The following is a 12,639-nucleotide window of genomic DNA, read 5'->3' as shown; positions in this document are numbered from 1 at the left end:
GTATTGGTAGACGTTTTCTTTTTTTTTCATTACTTCAATTTATTATTACATTTATTTTATTAATTACTTCAATTAAATATAATTTACGCACGTGTACAAGCTTTTATTTTACGGCTCATTTCATCTGATGACAAGTTCTAGCGGACGACTCCTTCCAGGTCTGCGGTTCTTTTCAGTGACGTAACCATACTAAACCCCGAGGATTAAGATCAATTCTCACCACAGCGTCAAACTATTCCCGGTCCAATCTTGCTCTAGTTAAATATTCTCGTTCAAGAAACTAGAATATGACGAGCAATCGTAGAGCGAGATTAACATGGTTGTATGTGCGGATACAAGGAACTATTAATACTGACACTGGGGCCTTACTTAGCGTATATGTATAATTTGATAACACATCATCATAAGAATCATATATGTATATCGGAGGGAGGGTGGTCGAGTCGAACATCCACCTTAGAATGAGGAAACCTTTTTTTCGTCGATCCATTATCCAGGTGACGCGAACTCACTCTACGCCACTACTTTGAGACTTCCTTTTAGCAAAGCTATAGTTACGTTCATGGTCATCAAAAAATATTATGGCAATATAACTGTACAAAGGTTTTCTATCATAATTACGGTATAATTAACGGCTTAGGTCTATGTCCACCAGGCCGGCTACGTACGGATGAATAGACATTGGAAAATCACCTTAAATACAAGTAATAGGTATCACCTTAAGTACGAATAAATAAAAGCCTTTCTTCTACTACTTCGTTCGCCGACTAAGCGGCGACACTCGACAACTCGATACACTAGCGATGCGCGATTGTTACTTAAAACAATCGAATTATTCGATTGTTATTGTGTTCGATTGTATTCGAATAACTATCGAAAAATCGAAATTATTCGATTGTTGGTCGATTGTTCGATAGTCCGAAGTGTTCGATTGTTCCGTTGACACGGCTCCCGTTTATTTTTTTTTGCTCGCCACGCCCGCTTGTGACACGGTTCCCGTTTTTTTTTTTGCTCGTCATGTTACTTCACGACACGTTTAGGGCAGGTCGATTTTTATTCGAACGTCGATTGTTATTCGATTGTTTTTTGTTACTACGAATAAATCAACAATCGATTGTTGATTCCGTCGATTGTCGATTTATTCGATTGTTTTTTTTAGAACAATCGCCCATCGCTACGATACACGTGGACGACATGAACCACACATGAACTATCGCTACCTACTCTATTAACTGTCTATTTCTATAATATATTTGTTAGGGAAATAATGGTCTCTGATATATAGTAAACAGTTACTAGCAAACTTTACTTTTCAACACAACAAAGCGAATACATTCATTTATAAATGTATTTCTGTTTGCCTATTTCTAGCTAGGCATATGTATTTATTGACAATAAATATTGATTTATATAGACAAATCTAAAAGATAAATAAAAAAGTAGCTGCATAAAATATTATAATATTTTACTAAAAGCAGCTGTATATTCATATCAGTAATAGTAGCTGTATAATATTTCGGTAAAAAAGAATTTCAACAATGGGGAAAATCTCAAAAAAGGCAAACCATTCGGACATCGTCCGATGGTGTTTTGTTTATGTACAAAAATAATTCCGTTAGAATAGCTTTTGATTTAATTAAAACCGCGCTAAAACTAACCGCAAAATAAACTAGATGTTTTATGTTTAATATTATGAAAAACATAAATATTCTTTAGGCCTTTTAAAATAAATTATGAAAAGTAAACGTGGTAGAGCTGAAACACTTTGAAAAACATAGTTATAAAATAGCAGTTTAATATTTATTATGGTTCCAGTTTATATGGAAAAAGTGACGATGAAATATTATCAAATATTAAATTATTTAAAATTCTGATTCATTGTATGTATTTCGAAGGTGGTAGAACCCTTTGTGGTTCGACTCCGGCGGCAACACCGCCACACCTGTTTCTACCTAATAATAGCAGTGTGAGGCGCTGCTGTGTTCCGTTTTGAAGGGTGTGGTAAGGGAGACAGACTTTTCCGAGGCGTTCCAGCTTAGTCCTCACGAGTAGCGGCGCATCCGTGGCCGACCTCAGGTAGGAATATCTAATCCTATCTGGAGTTGATTACAGATGTCCATGGGCGGCAGTAGGTGTCACTTACCATCAGGTGGAATGCATGCTCGTCTGCTACTCCTATATTATAAAAAAAAAAGTATTATGTGTTTTCATTTACATTATTAACAAAATTACCAATATTAACCAATGATAATTACAATACACAATACAAATTAAAGCAATTTATGTAAGTTATTTTGTTTGTATTTTAGTGGTAGAGAGAGGAATTATTAGGGGCGCGGTAGAGGATGGCCCAAGTTCTGTAGTTTTTCTGGAAAGTTTGCTTTTTAGTTTATATTATTAAATTTTGAAGTATTTTATGAGTCTTCCTCTATCTTTTTGTGTGTGATTTTTATCATAAATACCTACAGTTGACATTTTTACTACCAATACCATGATATATATATTAACAATACGTTCGTTAATATTAACATCTATATGTTACTCAACTCAAAATGACTCCTTTAGAACGAAGACAAAGACTATTGTTTACAGAAAATATAAATAATACTAACTTGCTTTGATTAAAGAATACACGAAGATTCTGTTGCAATTATCAAGTGCAAAGAGTTTTAGGAATTCTCTTAATTGTCTGTATGCAATCTTTTAGGTACTCAGGCATAAAAGTTCCAATGGTAACAATCAAATATCGCAATAACCAGCTGTTTATCGCATTATACCCGCCATCAATTGTAAAATAACTTCATGTGAGATTCTAGTCACATTGTCACTTTTATGCATTGTGTTAAACAATCGACAGTTTTCAACATTTCCGTTCGTTCTCATATTTGTGCAACATCGAATATCTTTCGAATAAGTAATTCACGAAGCAAAGCACGGTCTTAAGTTAAAACTATCAAGACTCGAATTCGGGTTTTCCTGCGAGGCTGTGGTGCATCTGTCTCGCTTCCACGCGCGGCTGGAGCAATCTGTTGATGTTGCCTCTCTGTCGCACTTGTGGAGGCTTGCGCGGAAAGAGAATGTGGGTAACGAACGACCTTTTGGCGTTACGGGCAAGCAGTGCGGCCCGTGCGTTCACCGGGAGTGGTACATTCGGTTTCGGCTACACTACATCGTTCGAACCATCTGACAGCCTGAAAAAATTACGTAAATATTACAACATTCACGCATCGATTATGAAACGTTTGTAAACGCTATCGTATTGCGGCACGTCCCATTCACGAATTTTGGAAATAGTGTTAAGACAAACTCAGTGACTAGTGCCGTTCGCGTTTTGTTTGAATTGTGCGATTCTTGTTTAGGACGTGATTTCATTTATTTCAATATTATATTGATACCAACCGTGGAGTTTCTTTGCCGGCCGTCCTTGTGATGTGAGCAATTTCTACAAGATTGGATTGTCACTACCGCTTTGGTAAGTTTGCGTTCTAATACTGTTAATAACACAACTTGTCTTTACTTGAATACTATTTTGTAACCAGAGATTAAAATATTGTCTAAATCTAAGTCTTAAGACTAAAAATAAAAAAATCACATGTGTTAACACAATTTTTACACGTTTTGTAACATATTTTTAAGTACAGATATTGTTGTTAAGTACATTCGTTGCTTAATTTCTAATCTTCAAGGATATGGATTACTTAATTCTTATACGAAGGAAATACGTATTTAGTTTCCTTTTTAAAGAGCCACCAAGACTAACAAAATTTTTAATTGTTTTTGTTTTAAGGAATAGCGATTTTTCTTATTTTCTAATTTAGACACAAATATTATTTTAGTTTTTGTGCAGATTCCTTTGAAGTAGTAATTCGTATAGTTTCTTATAATATGACTTAGTTTCTATGTAGATTAAATAAGTATTAACGAATCTACATTTAGCATGTTTTTCAGACAGGTAAACAACTTTTTAAGTGCTCTGCAAAGTACGCGCGTGTCTTAAAGCTCAAAATTCTGACAGACACTTCAATTTATGTACAGACTCAGACTAGGGTTGCCACCTGTACTATAATATATAGAATCATACTATATTTTAATGAATTGGACTAAATATTGCAGAAAAGTAATAAAGTATGAAAATACTATATTTTTTATTTCTAAGTCAGATGTTGCATTTTCATGGCCCAATAAAAAAATATAAAACATGTAGTCATACAGTCTTAGTATATATCATATTATGAGACAAGTTCCCGGATTGTCCAAAAATACTTAATTATTTTAGTAATATTTCTAAGAAAAATATTTTTTTCTGCCAAAAGTTGGCAACCCTACGTAAGACAGACAGGCATTTAACTTAAGACCTAAGTAACACATAAGCCTTATAGATTGATAGATATGTATGTACGTGTGGTATGAATCAAACTCTGTCACTCACTGGCATTGAAGATCTCGGCTTAAGGTAACTCCGGCGGAAATAAGGCACTTGAAAGTAATGAATTTAATTATATCCGAATACCAGGAAATGTAACAAGGGTAATGGATGTTTGACTACGAGGTTTCTACCGACTTCGTTTATACAGATGTTGAGTACCGGGTCCGTACTCTACATCTGTAGAGATACAAATGTAGAGGTGGTCGCGTTTTTTTTTAATATATCTTTGATATGACATCGAGATTCACCATATTCCTATCTTCGGTACCGAAAGTCGGTGCCGAATTACAAATCTAAAGGTTCACTCTCATACAGTTCTACGTTTTTAGTTTACAGGATAAACTTATGTACGTTATTGAACTATTTATACATTTTTCGCCCAAAAATAAAAATTAGGCAATTTTTTGGTAAGCAGATAAAACGGCTCTATCACTCAAGACTTTGTCACTTAACTTTAGTACGAACCAGCCAATTAGCTTGCCAACTATTTATTTCTATATTAGGTAATCCAACACCGATACATAATTATAATGAAACCACTTTGAAACGACTTTTCTCTAATGATATAAAACGATTCATATATGTCATCCTAAGTATACGTTTATCAATATCTAGTATTAAGACCACCATTTAAGATTTGAACTCAGTACTAACCTAAATAATATATGGTAGTGTCTAGCTTTAAGCGTTTGAAGTACTAATGTACTATATCTATACTATCTAACAGTAATGCGATATATTAGAAATCGGAGACATGCTCTATTTGAGTGTCTATTACCGAAAAGGGATCAATAGAGATCTAGCGACACTACGATTAGTAAAAGTGGTCCTATTTTTATTGGCATGGACGCAATTTCGATATAACACAATTTGGAAACTAAAGAGTCACTTAGTGCTTGGTACGTAACAATATATAAAAATGCGTAATATATCAAATAGAGTTTGTCTGACTGTTTGTTTGTAGACTGAAGGTAGACACCTTTAAAATGTCGTATCTTTAGAATCTCACGTGAAATCTTTTTTATAAATTAAACAAACAACAATTATTAAAAAAAAAGAATTGTAAGTATGTTTGATAAAAATACACACAAACAATAAACAAACAGTTATGTATGTAAAAAGTCTCATAGACAAATTATAAGAACATAAACACTCCTTAATCAAGACTTTTTCTTTTTTACAATTTTATTAATAATGTTCACGCCATTACATGCTTAACTTAATCGACGATCACCAAAATGGCGAACCATTTTCTCTAGCTCATAATTATAATCATCAGCAAAATCAGCAAAATAAGTCGATAAAATTTTATATTCTCAGTTTAGAACGATAAACTGGTCTTTATGTGATTCTTGTGTCTAATATGACTTTCGTGTTACGCGCAAACAACTTCTATCGTAACAACCTGATCTACAACATATTACTTAAGATTGGCCAAGTGCACGTCGAACTCGCACTCTGGGGATTCCGTACCACCAACATTTTCATTTATGTTTATTTTCAGTATTTGTTATCATAGCCGCCATTGAGATGCATTGAGAAAATTTAAATTGTCTAGCTATTACGGTTCAATAGATAAAACGAAAAGCATCAAAAATAGCGGTTTCTTGTATGGCGACCCCCATAAAAGAAACCGCTATTTTTGATGCTTTTTGTTTTCAATATTTTGTTATTTTAGCCACCCTTATGCATACTCTATAAAAATCAATTATGTAAATAAAAAGTATCAATTATGGTCCTGGAGATAGAGCCTTATGACAGACGGATTGGCGGACAGGCAGCGGAGTCGTAGTAATAGGGTTCCGTTTTTACTCTTACGGTACCCTAATGAACCATTCAAAGTATCTGTGTTTCTCGTCCGCGTTTTTAATGATCACAGCATCATTCTAATGTTTAGGTAATCTGCTTATCGTGGTTTTAGTTCGTGTCGTCATATTCGAAACTTAGATAATTACTCGGCTGCCGCCTAACTAGTAATTACTAAGTATTATTAAGGAATACTCCTGAAATTTTCTAACATTTTATGCAATGGGATGTAAAACGAGAATAGAAATAATGAATCTATCCAAATTTAAATAATGGTCGAATTTTAATCTTTGTAGGCAATAAATTGTATTTGTGGTTCATTTATTGGACGTAAAGTTTTATATTAAGTCACATTTAAAATAATTGTAACGGTTCATTTGTTTAGGAGCTACGATATTACAAACACTCACATATGTATATCTGATACGTATGTTAAACTTATTCGTCAGACGTTAAGAAGGCTTATGTTTATCAGTCATGTTGATACGACTCGAAAATAATAGGATATAATTATAGTTTAAAAACTAAAAACCATGTTAAAATCGCACAACGAAATAGTTAATCCTAATCCTGAATGGGATAAAATTGATAAAATCGTGTCTTGTCATTGGTTCTTGATAAGTGTTCAATTTTTTTAATTAATCGGCCCGTTCAAAGTAAGTATATAAGCATACCTACATACATACAGGTCAAGCTAATAAAAGCGAGGTAAAAACATCAACCTCCACGCTCGGGTTAAAATAGGCATAATAATATCAATATACACAAACTAAAAATTCTAATCTATATCTCCGTGACGCATTTTATAAGCTTGATAAGTGTGACTTTAACTATCAATAAAATGTACAACGAACACTGACAATTGTTATCTTCTTATACGATATTCTTTATATAAATATGTGTAGTCAGGTATAGTCGATGTAGATCCGGCTCGGCCGCGCAATTTGCATTTCATTGTAGCTTCGGAATTTTTCTGGTCGACAAAGCTACCTATAGAAATAAATAAACGTGTAGTCTGGCTATATATTTTTCTAAGTTTATATGAATAGTTATTTGCAAACTTATTTGACTGAAGATCATGTCGTGTTTGTCTGTCCAGGTTAATCCTTGAGTAGTGAATCTATTCGGATTGAATTGTGATTTTTTGGTAAAGATGAAATTTAACAGGGAGTAAGATAACGTTAATTTCATTAGAGATAGATTACAAATTTCATGGTTCGACCTAAAAGCTTGCAAATATTTCATAGTGTGAATAAATTCTTGCATTTCTCTAGAAAGCTTGTGAATTCCGGCTGAAAATATCAAGCTTGCAAATATCTAAAGATAATACGCAAAATTTAAAAAAATCCTCCACTAAATAAAGCGAAACCTCACGGACCAGCTTGTATCGAAATAAAAGATAGGTGTTTCATACTTATTCAAGCGGGAATTTTATGCTGGGAATTTACGTTAATCTTCACACGGAACGCTTTTGTTTTTGAAATTATGATTCGAGTGTTTGTTTTGTGTCTACGCAATGAAATAATTAGTTCACTCCGGTATTTTTATTCACAAAAATTTACCGACAAAGAAAACAAGTGTACAGACATTAATCTAGGTCCAGTTTAATCATAATTATACTCGTAGTGTCGTAGTTCATATATAGTGTACATAAAATGTATAGTGTATATAATAAAATACTGATAGATAGAAGAAAAATCATAAATTCGTTATTTGCATATATTCGTCTGTCGGGATTCAACCCGGAACCTTCTTTGTCACAAATGATCTCAACGATTGAATAAATATAGAAATCTAAGAATATTTGCATCAGGGAATGTAATTATGTTCGACCCTTTGTGGTTCGACTCCGGTGGCACCACCGCCACACCTATTTCTGCCTAATAACAGCAGCGTTAGGCGCTGCTGTGTTCCGTTTTAAAGGGTGTGGCAAGGGAGACAGACTTTTCCGAGTCATTCCAGCTTAGTCCTCAGGGGTAGCGGCGCATCTGTGGCCGACCTCAGGACCTCACGACCGAATATCTAATACTATCTGGGGTTGATTACAGATGTCCATGGGCGGCAGTAGCCACTTACCATCAGGCGGACTGCATGCTCGTCTGCTACTCCTATATTATAAATAAAAATATATATGAATATTCTAGTTGGTAAATTTAAAGCCACCTATTTTTTCTGAATTCTTACGTTCACTTCCTACCCTCTTAAATATTTAGAGAACAAAAGTATTTTATGTACGTATACACTTGATGGAAAGTTAACATTCAATTCGTGTAGATATATCTTGCAAAAACAAAACACTACTTTCAAATCGCTAATCCTTATTGGTGCACAGACCATGTTATACCCTTTCCCAGTAGTGAGGAGAAAACTGTGTCCAGGAATATGACAACAAAAATACTTGTAAGTATTTATAGATATTTATTGCTACACCTAAGATATGTCTACAGGTATTCATTAAACCGCAGGTGCCTTCAATGTCATGAGGTCATTCCAAATGAGCGAATTATAATTACTTGACATTGGCTGCAAGAATGTGGGTGTTTTTGGTTTTATCGGATGAGTCACGGATGGGTAACTGTTTCGAGGCCGTCGCCCAGTATCCGCCTAGACACCTCATCCTCGGGTTTGGTTACGCAATTGTGTTGATTTTGACAACGTACGCGTCTTGTAAGCATTCGAATTGTTTGCTTTCGAATTTTTGTACAATAGGCTTTGAGTTTTGGTTGAGTGCCGTCATTTTGTCTTTTTGTAGCAGATTTGTTCTGATTAGATGGTGTAAGAGGGATTATAACTTACATTAGAAACACGTCTGTCATTCAGTTTGCATTTCTGGCGTCTTTTTAATCAATGACATGTGACCAAGTGAGTTATAGAACGGATATGAGGTAAATAGATATTTCAAAGGAAAGAGGTTATTTATTCGTCGCGTATATTTTTATTACAATATTTAATATCCACCATCCATCCAATATAATACCATTATTAATTTAATTTACGAATTATATTTATATTCCCAATACTATTTAGCAAATAGTGACTAAAATAAATACTTATGTTTGCTATTAACATACATATTGACGTATCATTTTATCTTAATATACGAGTAGAACGAACTATTATTATTCATTATATTTTAATATAATAGAACCATATGATTCATGTTTTCATAAAGAAATACTAAATGTTCAAAACCATTTTAGAGATAAAATTCATTTACTTACAAAGTTGAAATTGAATTACTTAGTTCAATATTCCCATTACAGGCGTCTAAAATTGGCGATTATTTCAAATTGAAATACTTATAACGAACGGCCTTAGTTCAAATTAGTTTCAGCCCATCGTAGCCATTTACCATTCAATGTAATAATTGTGGTTATATCTCAAAATTATATCGAAGTTTACACAAATTTCTCATGCTTGGTTATAATAGTATTCGATTTCAATGTTGGTACGTACATAATCGTCGTCATCTTACGTCATTACTGTCCCACCACTGGGCTGGTTATCTCACAGAGTGAGAGAGGTTTAGCCATAGTGTACCGCGCTGGTCAAGTGCAAATTAGTAGATTTTACATATCATTAATTTTTTATTTGAACATCGCTTACGCGCGTAAATTTCTCGAGATGTTTTCCTTCACCGTTATGGTAACTAACAATAATTTTAATACGCATAAAACTTTTAGATACTTTAATAGTATACGATATATATGCACCTACATAATCACAATATTTAAACCTTTATTACCTGCAAATATCTGTTTTATCGTGATTGAAAAGCTGTGAATAAGCACAGAACAGGAAAGTTTGACACAGTTTATGACACTTCAGGTAAAAGGAAATCTACATACTACGAAGTAACTTGAATTAATTTTGTTTACTTATTTTACCTCAAAATACATTAATGCCTGTGATTATTAATATTGCTTCTTGCTAATAATCGTCAAATTTTGACTCATGGTAAGCAAAAAATTTGAATTTTTTGGACCTCTCGGCGTTCATATAAATTTTACATAAGAATTTATTTATACATTCAACATAATAAAAATAATCTGTTAATTTTTTTCTATATAAAATGTACACTTTACATTACATTTTCTTGTTTGCCATTAAATGGATTTCACTGTCATTTTCTAGAAACCTTTCTCATTGTGAAAGGAAAGTCTTGCCTAGCGGTGAAACAATGGTTAATGATGACGTAACAAAAGGATAACAACAATCAGATAATATAACCATCAGGCTTATCAAAGTTATGAAGTGTGCGGCGGAACTATGGTTAGGGTTGCCACGTACCTTACTATTTAGTATTGTACTATATTTCAGTAAATTGAACTATATGTGTAATACAGAAAAATAATAAAGTACTAATACATAGTGCTTTTTATACTGTATTATTTGTACAGGTAAGTAATTCAGATTTCCCTTAAAATCACACAAGTAGTGGTTTCTAATATTTACAAATGGGTCGGCGAAATATAAAATGGTACGAGTATTAATAAAAAATATTACTTTAATCTACAATATAGCGATTGAAATCAAAAGGTAAGAGAAGGTATCCTAAGTCCTATATTTTTACAGTGTTTTTGTTTGAAATATGATTTTCCCACACACAGGTGGCAACCCTAGCAACGGTAGAACTTCATTAGCTGTATGGTATTGCGCGCTGTTGTCCTGGTGGAACTTTATCGAACTTTACTACAACGCACTAACTACTGTTTTGGTTTAGGCTTTTTGTAGTTCGATCCTCTAGTGCGGTAGTACTTTTTGTTTTTTGTAATAAAAGTTCTGTTTCGGATTATTGTCTAGCTTTAAAATAAAATGATTTGTTATATAAATGTATACTTTACGATGTCGCCTATAATCATTTAGGTGTACGAGTATGGGATACTCCATTAAATCTTACATCATCTGAAATCAATAGAAATTACTTTATCACTACCGCCCATTGACAATAATTAATCTATCCAACGTTTTATTAACCAAAGACCAATATTAGCCAATTGCTTCTAAACTAAATGAGTAGAAATTGACAAATTTCGACCGTTAATATGTAAAAAAATTATAGATTAAGAAACAGAAAAGCTCACAATAAATATTACACATATTTATAAAGTAAATAATTACGATCAATACTTATTTAAAAGTATTTGTATTATTAAAAAAAAAAGTAAAATCCGTTTACCTTAAGCAAAAATATAAGTATTGAAATTTATCGCATTCCTCGCTTCAAAATGTACTCGTACCTAAATCAGAGTCTGGATTTTGGCGACAGCTGGTGAGAGCAGGTTGGAATTATTAGTTCCCGAACTACTTTTTCGATTCCATTGCTTTACGAGTTATAAGTTCGGGAGTTTTGGGACCTTTGTGCGTTGGGGTCTTCAAGGTCCTGTTACTGGCTTACGATTATGGTGTAAAACTGTCGTGTTCTATACAATATTTTGACAGGTACGGCTCGTGCTTGCGCGTTTTTATAGTATTAGAGTACGAGTAGCATACGAGCATGCAGTCCTGATGGTAAGTGGCTACTGCCGCCCATTAACATATAATCATTCCCAGACAGAATTAAAATCCTACCCGAGGTCAACCTCAGACGCGTCGCTACGCCTGAGGACTAAGCTGGAACGCTTTGGAAAAGTATGTCTCCCTTACCACACCCTTCAAACCACAACACAGAAGTGTTTTACACTGTTGTTAGGCAGAAATAGATGTGGCGGTGATGCCACCGGAGTCGAACCACAGTTAGTGGTTGTACGGAAGAGATAAATACATTCATTCAGGATATATAGAACGTTATAATTTTCTTTTGATACGAACCGTGTCTAACACGCACGATGTCTAGATATAAATGCACCATTACCCATTCAGTGAATGGTGACTATGACCTTCATTTTTATTCTAAGAGTGAACTAGTTGTTGCAGATTATGACGGCTTAGTAGATTGGTTTAGGTTACTTTTTAAAGCAGGTTTTGTTTAGATACTCGAAGAAGAACTTATGTAAACCTGCTCCCTATACTGTTTATGCGATTGACGTCACTGCCGTCTATGGACAATTGTGAAATAGTGACTAACGTCATATTAAATAGGTTTTAACTGAATCCGATTGCATATACTTTGCTACTTTTGAAGATTAATAGGGTCGCCTCATCTGCAATTTAATAAGCATACGCCTTTCCACAGAAATAAAGAGCTACTTCAAGTTACAAAATAAATAGGTCCAATGACCATATTATGTTATAAACATTAGCGAACATCGTAAATCTTTGGGAAGACTAGCAAGAAAGTCACGCTTCGAAATGTAACGAGTATTACATAAACAATTTAAGCATTGGAATAAGAATTGATGTACTATCTTCATCTTATTTTGTAACAGGAATAAAAGAAAAAAAACCGTTAATTTACTCATCTTCTA

The 12,639-nt window shown here is 33.7% G+C and overlaps 1 protein-coding gene across 1 annotated transcript in view; it reads left to right on the top strand.

The window, feature by feature from the left end:
- Window positions 1-3,109: 3,109 nt before the first annotated feature.
- LOC140747528 (uncharacterized) overlaps window positions 3,110-12,639 on the top strand; it is a 106,819-nt gene continuing 97,289 nt past the window's right edge. Inside the window, exon 1 of the mRNA XM_073080035.1 lies at window positions 3,110-3,472. The gene's annotated coding sequence lies outside the window, so the exon portion shown is untranslated. The remainder of the gene's footprint in view (window positions 3,473-12,639) is intronic.

The sequence above is a fragment of the Epargyreus clarus genome, unplaced genomic scaffold (assembly GCF_041222505.1).
Source record: "Epargyreus clarus isolate Ecla_fem2 unplaced genomic scaffold, WU_Ecla_fem_2.2 ptg000014l, whole genome shotgun sequence".
NCBI lineage: Eukaryota > Metazoa > Arthropoda > Insecta > Lepidoptera > Hesperiidae > Epargyreus > Epargyreus clarus.
Note: the sequence above shows the minus strand (reverse complement) of the source record. Positions and strands in the feature narration are given on the sequence as shown.